The sequence below is a fragment of the Episyrphus balteatus genome, chromosome 1 (assembly GCF_945859705.1).
Source record: "Episyrphus balteatus chromosome 1, idEpiBalt1.1, whole genome shotgun sequence".
Classification (NCBI taxonomy): Eukaryota; Metazoa; Arthropoda; class Insecta; order Diptera; family Syrphidae; genus Episyrphus; species Episyrphus balteatus.
In genome coordinates this window covers 17457055-17474541 of record NC_079134.1, presented here as the reverse complement: position 1 = coordinate 17474541, position 17487 = coordinate 17457055, and the positions used below count along the sequence as shown (strand labels likewise).

Here is a 17487-nt window from a genome sequence, read left to right as displayed (position 1 = left end):
TACTCCCTTATATTTTTTTCCTTAAATTACTTAGAGAATCTTTTGCTATCATTTGTTTTTTGAAAGTTAACCAAAAAAAAATGGTTTTGTTCAAAAAAATTTTTATGTTAATTTTAAAATCAATACGGCAACATCGGCAATTTTTAATCTATAGACCTTAAAGTATTTTTAATTACCTACGTTTGAAAAAAAAAATCGTCAAAATCAGAGCTGTTCGGCCGGGTTCCCTAATAATTTGCTTTAGTTACTCTACTTAATAGACAAATAAAATAAATTTCAAAGCAGTTCATTGATAGGTTTTCAAAACATTGATTTTGATTTTTTTTTTATTCTTAATTTGTGAACGGCTATTTCGATTGAATTTGGTGAACGATGTGGTCTTAGTGATTACAGCAGAACTGCGGTTTTAGCTTTTCTCAAAAAAATTCGCATAACAGAAATATGACGTTAGCGTTTTTTCCGCCAAATTGACATATTTTTTAGTTAATATACACTTAAGAGCAAAAAAACGGAATCAAAAAAGATAATTTTTATTTAAAACAAAAATTGCAATGGATAAAATAATGTTTCTTCAAGTTTTATGGTCTCATTTAAAAGCTTGAATTTTTTACTTTTAATTGTTGGTAAAAACTTCAAAATGCATACGATAGTATCATAGCTATCTGTCAATAAATTGCACTTCATTTTTTTCTAAATGTTAAATTTTCTTGATATTCTCTGCTTCAATTTCAGTTTTTTTTTCCTACCGTTACTATTGACGTTATCTGTCAATAAATTGCACTTAATTTTTTTAAAATGTTAAATTTTCCAGATACTCTCTGTTTCAGTTTCAGTCTTTTTTTGCTTACATGCTTCATTTATGTTGATTGGATCCTTATAAAGTGAACGGGTTTTAAAGTTCCTAGTATTGATTTAAAGCCTTTGTTTCAAGCTTTTTAATGGTGCAATTAACATTCATGTATGTCAATTACATCCTGGCCAATTAACGTTTTAAAAAAACGCAAAAGTTTGATTCCATTTTTTTGCTCCTAAGTGTAGTATATTTCGTCAAATTCTGAACTAATTTTTTTCAAAATTTACACACAGATATTCTTAATCATTAAAAAAAAAATATTTTTAAATGCCAAAAAAAAAAGTATTGCAAATATTATTTTAAAAAATTTAATTAAAAAATATACATATTATATAATAATTATATAGTATATACATATGTATTTTTTTTAATTGGAATGGAAAATTAATTTGTTTTCAAACCAAAATTAACAATACTTGCCATACATACGGCTCTAATGATTTCGATAAAAAAAAAAAAAATAAAATACACGAATGGCTCTTACTTTAGTGTTCTTGTAGTTCAAAGTATCTCCTTTTTAGATAGGCTTGTAAATCAAAATTTTTTGTAAAATTATCAGGAGAAAAAGAAAAAAAAGTCGTAAAAAGATTAATTCTTTTTAATCTTAAATGTGCCCTATATTTTAATAATTAGCTTGAATAAAAAGCTCAGTGAAAAATTTGTTATTAGAAGCTTACTTAGTATGTGTTTAAAATTTAATAACATCAATTTACTTAATAACTCTTTTTTGTTACATATATATATACATATACAAACATACATTTTTGACAGTAAAATGTGCAATCAAAATAATGCCTTCAGCACTTTGTATAACACGAAAATATTTTAACTTTGAAAATTCTTCCTGAAATAACTTTTGTTAACATTCCTTTAATCACATAAAATGACTCTTTTAGAAGCAAAAATAACTCTTTTGTTAAAAAAGAGCAAAAAAAAAAAATAAGAAGAATAAAAACCTTTTTTTTTTTTTTGTTAACAACAAAAACCCCAAAAAGATTCCATCACATTATATCTTACAATCTTATTGTAACACTCGAGAGCCTCGTTTGAGAAATTCCTTAATGCTACATATGTGATCGAGTTAAGAAGCCTAACGGCCTTTTCTATACTCTTGTATATACGCACATCTAAACACAAATATATATTTTTGAAAAACTTTTCTATCTTCTCTATAGTTTTTGTTGTCATACTTGAACATTTAATATTATGAAAATAGCTTTTTTTTTTTTTGTTTTTGTTATTCTTAAAGAATTCATGCTTGAAGCATGGTATAAACTCGAAAGTTGAAAATGTTCACCTCACAAAACTGTCTCTGTTATCTCGATTATTTCGTTCACGCAAAAAGGCTATATGATGGTGACTGGTTAGGGATACCCAATTTAACCACGTGATGCATAAGTCTACCAAAAATGTTTAAACAGCTTGAGCATCATTTGTATGCTAATCACTTATGCTATCATAAAATGGTTCTATCATGTGTGTAGTATAAGGCAGCTTTAGGAGATGATGTTATCAAATAATTATCCCCATGCATACGTTTTGTTCGTATATAGGTACCTATACCCTCCACATAGTCTCACTCTCTCTCTTGTATTCAAACATACAAGTTCCATATTGTACTATAACAAAAGGATACTATATTCATATGGGATTCATTTTTCCTATATAAGAACTTCTTTATACATAAATGTATCTAGTCTACACAGCTATAGCTTCAGGATCGTTAGGAAATTCCAAGATAATCCGCAAAATTCTCTTTTTGCACTCATGCAACTTGCATCTGAATTTTACCTACTTTCCAGCTTTTCATATGGGGAGAAAATGGAGATAAAACAAAATCCTCTGTTGTTAACGTTAAGGGAACACTGTTAAAGACTGGAATTTTCATTTTGCATGTTTTTGTGGTCAATACCAGTTTGTCTATAGCCCATTATCGATAGGGCATAGATAAAACTTGGGTCTGAAAGTTGAAACTGAAAAAAAAGGATATGCATGAAGGGATTTGAAATTGAATACATAATTGAGATTGAAAGTTAACTACAGAAAAACTATGGGCTTAATACTTTGTTTTTGAGTTCAAGTAGGCAAAAAAAATGAGGGTTTTGAACATCGATGTAAGATTTTATTACATTTTCAGCTTCTTCAAGGATTAATCATTTCTAATTTTGATTCCAGATCACGATGAAAATATCCTTCAATTTTTACTTGCGATATAGGCACTATACTATATATCAATTTATGCATTCGTACAAAAAAAAGTTGAGATAACATTTTTCCATGGCATTACCATAATAGAGAATGCGACTGTCTGTCAGTCTGTCTGTATAAGGACCTACAGCCTGAACAGATGGACCGATTGACTTGGTATGTAGCATTTTTTTCGGCTCTCCAGAGGGGTTTTTGGAATTAATTTGTTTGGTCCAAAAATAAGGGTACCTGTCATACAAAAATTTCGGAAAAGTTTAATTTCACGAAAACGGCTCCAACGATTTTGTTAAAAAATTTCAAATGTTAGTTTTTAAACGAGGTCTATCTTTTGAAGAAAAAAATTTTTTTTTTAAAATCAATATTAACGGTACCTGCCATAGGACCGCTTTTTTCAAACCGGATTTTCTGCAAAACTGTTTATTGTATTTCAACGAAATTTTTTATATAAAAGCATTTATGTGCTTTAAATATAAGCCAAAAATAAAATTTGAAAAAAATAATTTTTGGATTTTAAAAAAAAATTTGAAAATTTGTTTTTGAAAAATCAAATTTTCCAAAACGGGACATTGAATTTTTTTTGAAATTTTGTTTTTAGATGCTGATTAGTGATTACGACAAAATGGCATACCAATTTTATTTTAAAACTTTTTTTTCAAAAAATTATTTATAAAAAATTAGTTTTTTTAAAAAACTGCTCTAACGATTTTGAAATTTTTTTTCTAAAAACGCACCTTAATATATCAAATAAAACTACTTACTTGTTTTGTGGGGCGATTTGATTTCAGATATTGTTTTATTTTTTTGAAAAATGAATTTTATTTTTTTTTTATTTGTTTTTTTTTTTTTTTTTTTATATACCTACATTTCCTAAGTTTCTATATAAAAAGTCTTAAAAATTTAAGCAACTTGAACTCTAAGAGCAAGTTTGAGCGACCCAGTCGTGAATTTCATTTTTATTGCCTATGCATGACATTCAATAGCTTTAAAAAACTATTTCGTAGACATAAGATGAAATAAAAAATCAAAATCATGCTTTTTTAATTAAAAACAAAAATAATAAAAAAAAAAACGAAACAAAATATTAATTCTTCATAAAATTAATTATATCTCTGATTGTGTTGATTTTAAGTGTTTGACACCATTAAATGTATAATAATTATAATGAAATGCTGATGCAGTGAATAAAACCTTGAAATAATGTTATTTTAATGTATATTTTTTTTTTTTAATGCATATGCATGCGCACGAACTTATAATTAAATTTTTTCGTCAAGTTGCAATAAGTTTTGTTTGATGAAATATTTTAATATAAAACAGAGAGAGCATTATTGCAATATGAATATAAATTTAATTAGTCTATATTAAATTTGCTTGTCTTTCAGGTTAAGCGTTAAAATTAAAAGCAATGTGTTACTTCCAGAAAAGATAATTAAAAAAACTTTTGAATATCAGTAAAATCATATTAATTTTTCAAAGTCTCAACTCAGGGTGGTTTTATCCGATATTGAATTAAAATAAGGGTAGCTTATTTGTTTATAAACCTTTCATTATTAAGAAAAACAATCAGTTATTTTTGTCTTTTCTTTTTTTCTTAAAGCTCAAGGTCTTGACACAATAATTAAATCAATCAATCTTTTTTCTTATGTTTTTTTTTTATATACAGGAAGAATGAAAAATCAATATCTATACTAAAGTATGTTGACATATTTAGCTCAATATACCTAACAAAACAACAAAAAAATAAATAAAAATACAACATTACCACATGTTGTGAAGTAATGGCCATTAAATTAAGATTGACATTTCAATAGGATCATAAAATATGAGAGGATTCTTCTTCAACATCGTAAGGGTGTGTCTGCTAATACTATGAAAGACGAAATATATGATGTTCTAAAGAAAAAGTGGAAACAACCTTAAGTATAGGAATCTAAATCCTTAAGAAAATATTTGAGGAAAAAAGCTAGACAAGTTATTTGATGGGTGGCAAAAAAAAACGTACAAAATGAATTTTGATTTAAAGATTTAAGTTTAACTTGGAAAAAAAAACTTCCACAAAGATATTTAAAATATGAAAATTTTCAAAGGGAATTTTTATTCATGATGAAAAAAAAAATAGTTATAGCAAATAAAAAAATTGCTTTATAAAATATGTTTATTGCAACTGAGAAAATTTGCATTAAAAGAAAATTTATTGCAACTGAAAATATTTTACTTTAAAAATTTGTTTTTGTAACCAAAAAGTATTTACAATAATATTGTATATTGAAAATAAAATCTTTATTGCAAACAAAATATTTTGCTGTAGTAAAAAAATGTTATTATAAGTAAAAAATTGTCTGTATTTAAAAAAAATGCAAAATTTGTGCATTGTGAATTTCAATAGAAACCATAAATTTCGATTCTTATAAGTCGCGTTTTGTTTTTTTGATAAAAGTGATTTATTATATTTACAATATTTTTATTTGCAATTAATATTTTTTTTAATGCAAATTTTTTGCATTTAAAAAAAATTATTTTTAAAACCCTGCTTTTGGTTTTTTTTTTCATTTCCTATAAGTTGATAGGGGAAAAGACTGAGAAATAAAAAATCATGTGTGCCATTCAACACGTGGTACAAGTGAAACCTTAAAAAATCATTTTTCTTGCAAAAAAAAAAAAATCGAAAAAATCTACCTTTTTTTACTCCATCACTTTAAATCTATGTTTTTTATATGACAATCCATAATAAATTTTAAATCATCTGAAAGCTAATTGTTTCAGCTCAAAATATTTATATCGACCATGTCTATACAACATCTACAAAAAGAGCTGGAATTTTTTGAACCCAATCAATTTTCATCAAAAAAGCAAAAAAATCAATCTTTTTTCTCTTCTAACACCATTCAATATATTTTTTAAATGACAACCTTTAATACATTTTATATCATCTGAAAGCTTATAATTTCACCTTTTATTATGACTTACTCTAAAATTTTGAACATAGTATGTCGCAGGCTTGTTGCTCTGTAGTTGCAGCTTGAGAAGATAAAGGGTTTAAAAGTTTCCGATATCAATATAAAATATATAACCAAAGAATTAAGCTTTAAATGCAATGTTTTAATGATGTAGGTAATTGTATTGAATATTTTGTAATTTTAACCATTTTACGTCCATTTACCCTTTTTGAAATGATTTCAATTTCTTTTGGTCAGAAAAAGTAAGTTAGTATAAGAAATATTCGGTGTATGATTTTAAACATTTTATATCTCAGATTTGACTCCTTAAACCTTTAAGTGACTGACATAAATAACCTTAAACACAAAACTACCAGAGCAACAAAATCGAAATTTCCGTAACTAATTAGCAACAAATTAGCAAACAAATTAACAAACTATTCCCAATTTTAATTTGCGAAAATTGCATCGCTTTGTTCATGGATATGATGTGTATTTATCTATTTTATATATTTCCTTACCATAAGGTGTCACATGTTAATTTATAAATTCTACATATTTTAATAGACCTAATTTGAAAATACAGATTTCAAACATTGATTTTACGAAACAAAGTAATTATCCACTTTATTTAGATACTAAATAGAAATGTCCATTTTTTTTTATCTCAGTGTGGGTTCATAGTAAATGCAAACAAAGCCATACTCCCTCTGACAAAACTTATATGATAAATAGAGCGTGTTTGTTATTTTAGCACCATATGAAGTAGATTTGCGTTACAAAAAAAAAAAAAAAATTAAAAAAAAAACAATCCAAACCCACATGCAACCGAGTATAGTTTGTAATTTTAAATAATAAATCATTTTCATTTGAGGCAAATAATGGCGACAGGTTTAGGTCTCATTAATTCATTATGGGTATTATAAAGCTCTAGTGGTAGACAGTGGATTAATGTGAACATTTTTTGGGGTTGGATTAGGGTTTAATGGTTTATTATAGGGAAAAATCGTTCTTGTTTTTTGTTTGTTTTTTGTTTTAAGTGGTTGTATAAATCGTATACATTTATGTGATGTATGTTTTATGCCAATTTTATAGTCAGATGAATAATGAATCAAATTGTGGTTTGGTTAGTTTGGGATACGAAAACAAAAAAAAACTATCAGTTTGCGATTATGTGATTTTCTATTGGCCATAATGAGAAACCTAAATCAAATTTGTTTGTATTCGTTTTTTTTTGGTAGGGGATTTAATGTAAATTGAATTGTGCTTATTAAAGAAAATTCTTAATTGCACATTATTCAAATGTGGATGTCAATTGTTTCAGAGTTGGGAAAAAATATTGAAAACTGAAATCAAGTGCAATCAGATACACATTTAAATGATTTTTTAAAACAAAAATAATTTTAATTTTATAAATGTAACGTACCTATTTTTAATATTAATTATTTTAAACTTTGAAAACTTTGAATACTTTGTATGCTTTGGAAATGTTCACTCGCACCTATAACATCATTTCATTGAAATGAAGAATTACTACTTTTCGCAAACTGTTATTCCCTTCTTAAAGAACGAGAGAATCTTTTAAACGCATCTTCTAAACTAACCAACCAGACCGAATTCCCTTTCAGTAATAGATCATAAAAGATCTAAAATATCAAAGATATAATTTGTTGATTCTCTGCAATTTATCTATTTTTCAAAGTTTCATCGATTTCCCCTAACGACTTATCCCACCTTTAGGACCAATGTTTACAGACCCATTGGCCCGTCCAGGCGGGAGTCGAAAGGGGTGTCCACACGCGTCGGTAACTGAAGGCCTGATATTTGCCAATGCATAGCTCGCCGATGGGGGGGATCTTGTTACTCGCGATAGGACGGTGTTACCTTTTTGCAGACCTAAGTCTCCGGTGAAAATCGACTGGATATATTTTTCCATCTTTAAATGGTAGGACCCGAAATTAATGACCTTTACTTGCTTCTTGGACATACACACTGAGGGGGAGGACATAGATAGTCGTGTCCTCGGAGCCGTCTTTACCCGCCCTTTAAATATCTCAAAAATAAAAAAATTTGAAAATATTCCTAAGCCATTGCTAAAGCTCCCAAAAAAAAAATTTTACTGCAACAGCCCTCATCGGAAGAGGAGAAAGTTAATAACTTTCCCCTAAAAACTCATACACCCTCTTCACATACTTTCCTACTTCACTCCCCAATATTAACTCCTTAGAAATTCATAATGTGATTATTCATCACCGTGAAGTAAATTATCTTCGACTTTTCGAAACATGAATTCTCCAAAAAGTAAATTTAATAATATCAGCTCTTCATAACCGATTCGTACATTCAAAAAAAAATCAATTATTTTTAACTATACATCTTAATCAAACTCTTTTATTTAAATCAAAAAGAAATGTCGCTTAAAATTATCAAAATTATTATAAACAATCAATAATTCAAAAAAAAATTTAATTAAATTTCATCTCCATTCATCGATCATAAAAAAAATTCATTCAAAACTAAATTTGTTTGTTAAATTATTCTCAACAACCCAAGGACTCATCGAATTGTATCTTCCCAGCAACAAAAATCAAAATGTTATTCAAAAAAAAATTTATCAAAAGATGCAACTTTATAACCCCAACCCATCCGGAGTTCTTCAAAAATTCTTGAAGTAAGCTCCTCGCTCTTTATCGTTTTTAATTTTGCTTTATCTTTAGTTTCGCATTTTTAATTTAAATTATGTATGTAATTTCATGTATGTTATGTATTTTTAATTTATGTTGTATAAAAATATTTATGCAATGATATAAAATTTAAATAGACTTACCAAAAAAAAAATCGATGTTGTGCACAGCATGATGTTGGTTTATCTGTTTGTTTATTAATTTGTTGAAATTTTTGTGTTTTAAAATAGGTGTTTGTTGTAAATGATGAATTAATTTTGTTAGGGAAACGATGATGGTATGTTGATGAAGTGGATGTTGTTAATCACTTTCATTATTCAGAGAAAAATATTATTTTTATGGACCTTGATGGATGGGATGTCACAATAATACTATTTTTATCATTATTTTAAAATATACAAAAATCTTTGTTCAAAAACAAATCTAAAAACCTTATTTCTATTCTTTGAAACTATTGCTTCATCGAAACTTGAAAGTGAACCTATTTCAACTTCACTATAAACATCGGCTTATCGAAAAAACACTTTAAAAAAAATATATAATTCTTTTGTCGAATTCCACTCAATCAAAAAAAAAAACTTTAATCGAATTGATTTTTTTTTTTCTATCAAAACAAAATTATTACTTTTTATTTAATTTATCAAATTCCAACTTGTCGTAGAAGCAATAGTTTAAAAAAAAATCTTTTAATTTAAAATCGGTAATTCTTCTTTTTATGTTTTGCTAATCAAATGAATATTTTCTTACTTTTAGATTCTTATTAATTTAAAAATTTTCTTTTCAGCTTAATTTTAATCGATATTTACTAACTTTCACTTTTTCTTGTCAAAATTTAATTTATCTTTTTCTTTTCCTTATGATTAATCCTTTCTTATCTTTTCTTTTTTCTTCTGTTTTAATTTAACTAATTCATTTTTTTTTTTTTTTTTTCAGATTTTAATTTTATCTTTATCTAATCTCTTATTTTTGTTTATTTTTTTTTTGTTTTTGTAGGTTAAGGGTCAATTTTTCAATAGTCAGATAAACCTCAGATAGAGCTTATTCCTAGGAATAAAAGTTTTTTTTATATTGACATTTATTCTTCTGATAGTCTAACTGACGATTGAAAAATCAGAGCTAAATCAATTAATTCCTTTAGGTAATTCCTAATCAAATCTAATTTTTTTCTCTTGCACTTTCTTTTATCTGTAGGTTATTTCTTTAATAGTTTTTTTTTTTTTTTTTATAGGCACCGCACTTTTCTTAAGGACTATCTCAACTACCTTACCGACACTTCCTATTTAATTTGTTTAAATTCGTTTTGTTCACTTTTTGTTTTGATGGTTTATTTCCAGCAACGATTCTTCCGATGACCCTTGTTCTGTCTCGCAGTTGGAGCTATTCAATGGCTCTAAGAGGAACCGGAGTCGTTTTTGGATTTAGTCAAACAATGAAGTTTTGTTGTCTTATGAGATGAATCCTATAATCCTACAGACGTTCAAAAAATTTCAAAAGTTTTTCATTAGATACACCCCTTCGAGGAATATATATCACGTGCTTCCTTACCTTTAAAAAAAATGTATGCACTTGCCTCAAGAAACCTTAGTTTGCTTTTTTGTTTTGGAGTCAAGGGAAACCTATATGGCTCGTGGATTCAAGACCACCTCGATCAACAGGATGGACCAAAAAACGTCGAAGTGTCTTAACTCTCTCCCTGTTGCGTTGATGGCTTGAAGTTAAGTCTTGACTACTTGTTTTTTCTTTCACGAATCGTGAATCAAGGGGAGATTATTAGATTAGAGCTATATAGTATATAACCCTGGAAGACTAGTTAAAGAAAAGTAAGTGGGTGTCATTTGTGTGACCTATAATCAACTAATGAATTCTGTTTCTTACCAGTCTCGAGCGGATTTAATTTTTTTGATGCGAACCTACCAATGTTCGTTCCTTGATCAAGATTTCGATGTGATTCCTCAAAGGATCTTATTTTCAACAAGAAAGAACCTTTCTCCAAGCAAGAATTTCAATGATTAAGATTTTTGATCAATGAAAAAGTTTCTCCGAGGTGATGGGAAGATTATTAGAGAATTAACTATTGTCTTATAGAAATTCTGGAATGTATCAGCGTCGTCGGTCAAAAAAAAAGGATGTTTGACCACATGCAAAACTGGATGCTGGTCGCCGCTGATAAAAAAAATGTGATTTTTATATTTCTGATGGGATTTTTTTTTTTGTTGAAGTATGTACTTACTTAACAACTGTATAAGCGGGATCGCTTGCGCAGCGTACTCCCTGGACAATATATTTTCGATTATCGATTCCTCGACAAGTTTTTATTTTATCTTAAAATTTTTTTTCTTGTAACTTTGAGGAGACTACCTAGTACTATGGTGGTTCGATTTGGAAAGATCGAGAATAAGGAATCGATGACGCCAACTAACTTTTCTTTTCGAATGGAATGGTTGAGAAAGGAATGAAAACGGAAATGCGAAAGTTTTTGCATTTGCTATTTCGAAACCAGGGATGGTTTATTCTGAGTAATTCACCCACTGAGTTTTTATGCTGCACACACAATGTCGCTGTAAAGTGCATCTGGTTATGTTAATGATTTTTATTCAGTGTTTTATTTCTTTTTTTGAACGTAATATTAATGTTTTCTATAATAATAAAATAATATGTTCTCTTGTAGTTATTATTATTTGAATAAGCGCGTGAATTTTAATATTTATTTCCCGATAAGGAATTATTTCAAAGAAGACTTCGAATAAAACAAATTGTTTTGATAATTTTCGTTGGCCGTTTCCTACAAATCATGTTCTTTTTGTAAAAGGTTCACCTTATAAAAAGGACATGAAAAGAAACGTTTTTGTTTTTGCTAATACCTTAATTCATATGGAAGAGTCTCGTGTACAGCTGAGTTGGCCGGGCAATAAATTTTGAAATTTTAAAGGAGTATTCTTATTTCTTTAGGTCTTTTGAATGAGTTACGGATTTGTGGCCTTTGGCGTCTACGACTTCATATAAGTTGTTACCTACTTTTTTGGTTACTGTCACTTTAATAAATTTTGGACAAAGTTTTGCGTTAAGGTGTTTGGCTGTATTGCTCAAAATAAAATTTCTTTTGTACAAGACGTCACCTACTTCATATGAGACCACCCTACTTCGCAAATTATATCCCTGTCGATACGATTCGTGAGCCTGTTCTAGGGCTGATTTTAAATAGTTATGCAAGACGTTCATTTTAGCAGTTTTAGGAAGCCAATCGATCTCTGAGTGGTTCAACCCTCCCAAGCCACGAAGTAATTTATAATCTGCACCATGCTCGATGATACGATGGCCGAATAGAGCTTCAAAAGGCGACATTCCGATAGCGGAATGTACAGTCGAGCGCAACGCACTCCCGATTGCAGGTAAGTGAAGATCCCAATTCGACTGTTTTGGATCTATATAAGCTCGTATGGCTGCAAGGATTGAGCGATTTACTCGCTCACTCGCATTAGCCTGTGGGGAGTATACTGCAGTCCTGTAGTGAGTAATGCCGAAGTTTTTTATCATTTTGGCGAATTCTTGACTCACGAATTGACTACCGTTATCAGATAGAATGCTTTCAGGCACTCCGAAAATAAAAAAGATGTCTTCTTCTAAAAATTGTATTACCGTTTGGGAGGTAGCTTTTCGCAGTGGTTTTATCACAACGAATTTGGTCAATTGATCAAGAGCTATTACGATCTGAGTATTTCCCTTTTTTGAAGTTGGGTAAGGTCCCAAGAAATCAATATAAATATGTTGAAATGGTCTTTCAACTGAAAAAGATTTTCCCATCTCTGCTCTGAGAATACTATTGGAAGGTTTTGTCGTTTTGCAGATTTCGCAGTTTTCGATGAAAGCTTTTACGTGAGTTGCCATATTTGGCCAAAAGAATTGCTGGCGTAATTTGTAAAGAGTTTTTGAAACTCCTCCGTGGGAAGCTCTGGGTGGGCAATGAGCCAACGAAACCAAGCGGTCCGTAAGCGACGCTGGAATCCACAGTTTCCAGACTAAATCGTCTTGGAGTGGATTTCCTGTGCAATGTCTGACCTTCTTGTAAACGAAACCGTCCGAAACTAGAAGGTCAGGAAGCTGGTCTTTATTTTGTCCGATGTGTTCGATAATTTGGAGATATTCATCTGACTTAAAACTCAGATCCTCCAAATCGATGTGAAGAACATCGGGGTTCGTTGACATCGTCTTCGGTGGACATACCGTTGAATGTAGCTCCTCTACCTCATAAACACGGGATAGAGCATCTGGTACTACATTCAAAGTACCCTTCCGATGTTCGATGCCAAAATCGAACCCTTGAAGTTTGAGACTCCAGCGCGCTAATCTTCCCGTTGGGTCTCGCAGACTCATTAGCCACTTCAGGCTTGAGTGGTCTGTTATTACGGTGAACCTATATCCTTCGACGTAAGGTCGAAATTTTTGAATACCCTTTACAGCCGCTAAACATTCGCGTTCTGTAACTGAATAGTTACGCTGGGCCGAATTCAACTTTTGAGAAAAATAATAAATGGGGCGCTCCGCTCCATTTTCGTCTCTTTGACATAGCACGCATCCAATACCAGATGCTGACGCATCACAACAAATAATAAATTCTTTGCTAAAGTCAGGATTAATGAGAACTAATTCCGACGTTAAGGCTGATTTAATCGCTTCAAACGCTTCTCTAGCATCTTTATCAAAACTAAACTTTTTGTTTTTCTTTAAGGTGTCCGTCAATGGACTAGCCAGGGTGGAAAAATTACCTACGAATCTGCGGTACCATCCAGCCATACCGAGAAATCTTCTTACTTGTTTTTGTGTTTTTGGAACTGGGAACTCAAGAATTGCGGCGACTTTCGCTGGATCAGGCTTTAAGCAACCTTCCCCTACCACATAACCGAGGTACTGGAGTTCCTTGAAGCAGAACTTCGACTTCTCGACGTTTATCGTCAAACCTGCTTCAAGCAACCTCTTCCCTATAATATCAAGAATCCGCATATGTTCCTCGAAATTTTTGGATATAATAAGTAAATCGTCTAAGTAGACGAAAACTTGTTCTCGTAGTTCTGTAGGTACTACTAAGTTCATTAGATACGTTAGGCTTTGGGCAGCATTCGATAAACCAAATGGCATCACTTTAAATTGATAAAGTGCCCTACCAGGGACAGTGAAGGCCGTCTTCTCCCGTGAGCTTTTCTCCAGCGGTATCTGCCAGTACGCATCTTTCAGATCTACACTTGAGATAAAGTGCGTTTCTGAAAGGCGTGCTAACAGTCCCTCTATATGAGCAATCGGGCTCGCATTCTTCTTTGTTACTTTGTTCACCTTCCGAAAGTCCAAGCACAGGCGATTCTTTCCAGGTTTTCGTACAAGTACGACTGGAGAGGACCATGCGCTGGAACTTTCTTCGATGACCCCCAAAGCAAGCATGCGATCCAATTCCTCATACACTAGGGCTTGTATCGCTGGAGAAATGGGATAGTGACGCTGCTTTATGGGCTGCGCCTCTCCCGTATCAATTATGTGTTCGATCAGATGAGTTTTTCCTAAGCCTTTTTTTGCAAAAGACGGAAATTGATCAATAATTTTAAAAAGTGTCTCACGTTGTTGATCGTTTAGATCACACTCAATCGCACTATTTACTTTATTGGTTGTTTCATTAATTGGAGATATCTCAGAAATTATATGCGGAGCTAACTGGAAGATCCTCCAGAAATCTACGCCTAAATACAACTGTTGGGTCAGGGATGGTACGATGAACAAATTTAAATCTTTGAATTTGTCTTTATACTTTATTTGAGCCGTAACCATTCCGACAATGGATTGTTTCTGACCGTCTGCGGTCGAAATCGAAGATGTAAAACGTTTATATTGGATTTTGTTTTCTTGTAGAAATTCAAGAGCTCCAGTTCCCAAACAACTTACGCTTGCTCCTGAATCCAGTAATCCTCGAATTTTTCTACCGAAAACTTCGACTGTTACATAAGGACGAGGATCGTCCTCTGAACAATTCAAAGTCGTAGATGCTATTGATTTATGTAAAATTTTCTTTTTCTTCATTCTTTCTCTTAATTTTAAATTCTTTTCTGCTGTCGTTGGAAATGTTAAAATCCTTTTTCTTGCTTCATAATACTCTTTTATGCGTTGGTGAATTGACTTATTTGAAATGTTAGGTTTATCTTTATTTACAATTTTAGGTTTATTTTGTAGATCTTGTCTACACTTTATCTCCTCAGGAGATGGTTTTAGTAGGGTAATTTTAGATGGACTTGGTTTTGGATCGCTTAGTTTTCCGGGTTCGATACCCTCGGGCGATTCTCCCCGGTTGAAGGATTGCCCGCTGACCGGTTTCCCGAACATCTTTCACATCTAGGGGTTATGACGTTTTCGCGACCACATTTGTAACAAAATAAGTTCCGTTTAGGACTATCGCATTCTCTGAAAGTATGTCCCTCAACTTGGCAATTCCAACATTTTGGTATATTGGCTTCCCTTTGGTAGGCCTCAACCATCGCGGGAATTGCACGTTCAGGATCTTCCAACAAATTTTCAAGTTCACTAACTTGACGACGGGGAGGTTGGGACGAGTTATTATTAAATGGGTATTTTGTTTTAGGCAATTCATTTCCGTTTAAAAATTTTTCAATTGTACGGCAAACATATACCATTTCTGGTAAACTGTGGGTACTGAAAGTTACTAATAATTCGCCCATCCTTCTTCTTACATTTTGCTTGATAAGCTCTATTAATTCTTTGACCGGTTTCGGTACTCGTAACCTTGAATTTAACTTTATAAGGTCATCATAAAAATCGTCGAAACACTCGTTCGGCAATTGCTTTCGATCTATCATTTTTCGTGTTAATTCACTATCTGTCTCTAAACCTCTGTATTGCTCAATAAGAGCTAAACGTAACGTTGCCCAATTTGCACGGGGATTGTTCTTTAAGAACATCCAGTACCATGTTTCCACACGGCCACTAATAAAATGGTGAAAATTTTGCACAACTTCGACCCATGTTACATTGTAACTGTCCTTAACTTTTTCTAGACGGAATAAGAAATCGTCTATAGACATGTTTTTGTGATCAAACTTGACGCCCCATTTATGGTAGTGTGGGAAACGCAGTACTGACATAGAAGGAGATGGTGCTGAAGCTGGTGGTGGATTGGTTTGATTTGAATCTAGAGGCGAAACATTCAAATTAAGATTGCTCAATTGAGCGAAAAAATTGTCGACGTTTGAGCCGCGAGCCATATCCACTGGATGAACACTTTGCCCATTTGTTGGATAGGCTGGATTCAAAATAGGGTTATTTGCATTTTGTTGTTCAGAATGACTTCCAATAGGTTGTCCTACTGGTGTAGTCGCATCACACAAATTCCTAGGATTTTGAGTGTTAAGCGGGGGAGCCGGAGTAATATTAGCAAGAGTTTCCCTTACTATTGCCCCTACATGGGCCATCAAATCTCTAGTGGTCCTGCTCAACTCATCTCGTATAAAACGCTGGTCCTCGGTACGATTCAGACCTATCGTAGCTGTAACTACATCTTGTATGTATGCCTCAAAATGTTCGGCATCCTTGGAGGTATTACCGTTCTTAGGACTAGAAGCTGTCCTGTTATCAGTTGTGTCCTGGTTATGGGACTCGTTTTGAACACCCGTAGCATTAGTACCTGAACCTGTCGGTAAATCTTCCTCAACTACTTCAATTTCTCTTTCACCATTATTCGAGACTGATCGCTCCCTCGCTCCTTTTTCACGAGAGTTTTTGCGACGACCTCTACCACCCATTGTGAAAATAAAAAAAAATTAAAGGACTTTAACTTAGTATTCTAACTAAATATCTATTTCGACGTACTTAACTCGAAAGGTTATAATTAAACGCGTAGTTTATTTTTTTGAGTAATAAAAAAAATATTTACTTTTAATACTTCTTCTCTTTCAGGGTCTATTCAACTCCAAAAATATCCTTACTTACTCAAAAAGAATCTCAAAAAAAATTAAAAAAAAAAAACTCTTTAACTAAAAAAAAAACTTAACTTCAAAAAAAAAACTTTAAAATCTGCCTTTTTTCTTTATCTATACCTAAACTTTAGTTTTGTCTCAACAAATATCGAAAATTATTAATAAACTTTTGTAAACTTATTTTCATGAATGCATCTGGGGAGTGAAATCGGGATGTGAAGAGAGCGTCGAATCTAATACAGATTCCTTAATGTTCTTCCTCACAAAAAATTTTAGATTAAAAAAAATTTTCAACTAAATTATTTTAACCTTAGGTATGTATGTCTCCAAATCAAATCATCTTTCTAAAAATCATTTACTCTATCTAAACGAAACAACTAGTTAAAGCCAGAATCTAATTATGTTCTTAGCTTACCGGATAACGAAAAGATATTGTCTATGTGTTAAAGACGAGATTGAAATAAAAATGTCAGATCGTAATGAAATGTTAATATGTTGCATTAAATTGTGGAAATATTATTCCTACTCAATAACTTTCAAGTTCTTGCAACAGTCACAGATCAGGTTACTAATTATCCTTAATCTGCTGGACAAGAATCTTGATATTCACTGAGAATACAAAAACAATTTTCCATCAAGAATGCGTTCCTATAAACTTGCTCTTCTTCACTGCTATCAGCTACTCAAAGAACTATAACACTCTAAGCACGGACACTGAAGAATACAAGATTGAGGTGTAAGACATAACAGCACGCCATGTTGCAACAGAAAGGCATCTGAAAATAAAAACTCTAACACCTCGGTCAACACTGGCTACCTGTTATGCCTAGGTGATATTT

At 31.4% G+C, this 17487-nt stretch overlaps 1 protein-coding gene and 1 long non-coding RNA gene across 6 annotated transcripts in view; both read left to right on the top strand.

The window, feature by feature from the left end:
* Positions 1–17487, top strand: part of LOC129907400 (ras-GEF domain-containing family member 1B) — a 281991-nt gene that overhangs the window by 52424 nt on the left and 212080 nt on the right. The gene's annotated exons all lie outside the window — the stretch shown is intronic.
* Positions 8573–10989, top strand: LOC129907402 (uncharacterized). Of its 5 annotated transcripts, none has more exons than XR_008771027.1 (3): positions 8573–8668; positions 10016–10501; positions 10560–10989. It is a non-coding gene; the product is annotated as an uncharacterized LOC129907402 (long non-coding RNA). The 5 variants fall into 5 exon arrangements; XR_008771025.1 differs by having other exon boundaries at positions 8650–8668; positions 9910–10501; XR_008771026.1 differs by lacking the exon at positions 8573–8668 and adding an exon at positions 9267–9381.